The sequence below is a fragment of the Hippopotamus amphibius genome, chromosome 15 (assembly GCF_030028045.1).
Source record: "Hippopotamus amphibius kiboko isolate mHipAmp2 chromosome 15, mHipAmp2.hap2, whole genome shotgun sequence".
Lineage (NCBI taxonomy): Eukaryota > Metazoa > Chordata > Mammalia > Artiodactyla > Hippopotamidae > Hippopotamus > Hippopotamus amphibius.
Window position 1 is genome coordinate 41,207,116 of NC_080200.1, and position 1,710 is coordinate 41,208,825.

The following is a 1,710-nucleotide window of genomic DNA, read 5'->3' on the forward strand; positions in this document are numbered from 1 at the left end:
CCACTGATCGAGCTCTCTTTTGATTAGTGTTAGCATAGTATATCTTTTAGATTGTTTTACTTTTAATCTATTTGTGTCTTTATATTTATTGTAGGAAGCAGAACTGAATATTATTTTTTTTAAACATTTATTTTGTTATTTATTTATTTATTTTATATTTGGCTGCATTGGGTCTTCGTTGCTGCGTGCATGGGCTTCTCTAGTTATGGTGAGCAGGGGCTGCTCTTCGTTGCGGTGTGCAGGTTTTCTCATTGCGGTGGCTTCTCTTGTTGTGGAGCATGGGCTCTAGGCACGCAGACTTCAGTAGTTGTAGCACATGGGCTCAGTAGTTGTGGTGCATGGGTTTAGTTGCTCCATGGCATGTGGGATCTTTCCGGCCCAGGGATAGAACCCATGTCCCCTGCATTGGCAGGTGGATTTTTAACCACTGCACCACCAGGAAAGCCCCTTAATATTACTTTTTAATCTAATCTGCAATCTGCCAATGTATTATGCTATTTATATTTACTGATCACTGATATGATTAGGTTTAAATCTATAATCTTGCTATTTTTCCTTATTTGTCCCATCCGTTCTTTGTTATCTTTCCTCTTTTCTGCTTTCTTTTGAATTGATCAGTGCTTTTATTGTTTATTTTATTTTTAATAGACTACATTTTTTAGAGCACTTTTAGGTTCATAACAAAACTGAGCAGAGAGTTCCCATATATCCCCTGCTCCCACACCTGCATGCCTCCCCCACTCTCTTACCATCCTGCACTAGGGTGGTACGTTTGTCACAGCTGATGAATCCACATGGATACATCATTATCACCCAGGGTCCACAGTTTACATCAGAGTTCACTCTTATTGTTGTAAGTTCTTCTTGTAAATGCTATGGGTTTGGACAAATGTATAATGACATGTATCCACTGTTATAGTGTCACACGGAGTAGTTTCACTGCCCTAAAAAGCCTTTGTGCTCCACCTATTCAACCCTCCGCCTTCTCTAACCATTTGGAAACCACTGATATTTTTATGGCCTCCAGAGTTTTGCCTTTTCCAGTATGTCATATAGCTGGAATCATACGACATGTAGCCTTTTCAAATTGGCTTCTTTTACTTACTAATAGGCATCTAAGTTTCTTCATGTCTTTATGGCTTGACAGCTCATTTCTTTTTTTTTTCTTTTTTTCTTTTCTTTTTTTTCAAGAACTTTTATTGAGATACAGTTAACGTACAATAAACTGCATATATTTAGAGTGTACAATTTGGTATTTTTTTTCTTATTAGTAATGTATACATGGCAATCCCAATCTCCCAATTCACTCAGCTCATTTATTTTTAACCCTAAATAATATTCTATTAGCTAGATGTACCACAGCTTATTTATCCATACACCTACTGAAGGACATTTTGTTTGCTCCCAAGTGTTGTCAATTATGAATAAAGCTGCTATAAATATCTGTGTGTGGACATAAGTTCTCAAACCCTTTGGGTAATACCAAGGAATGCAATTGCTGGAACATATGGTTTAAAAAAATGTTTAGTTTTGTAAGAAACTGCCAAACTGTCTTCCAAAGTGGCTGTATTGTTTTTATTCCCACCAGCAATGAGTGAAAGTTCCTGTTTTTCCACATCCTCAACAGCATTTGGTGTTATCAGTGTTTTGGAGTTTGGCCATTCTCTAAATAGGTGCATAGTGGCATTTTATTATTGTTTTAATTTGCAG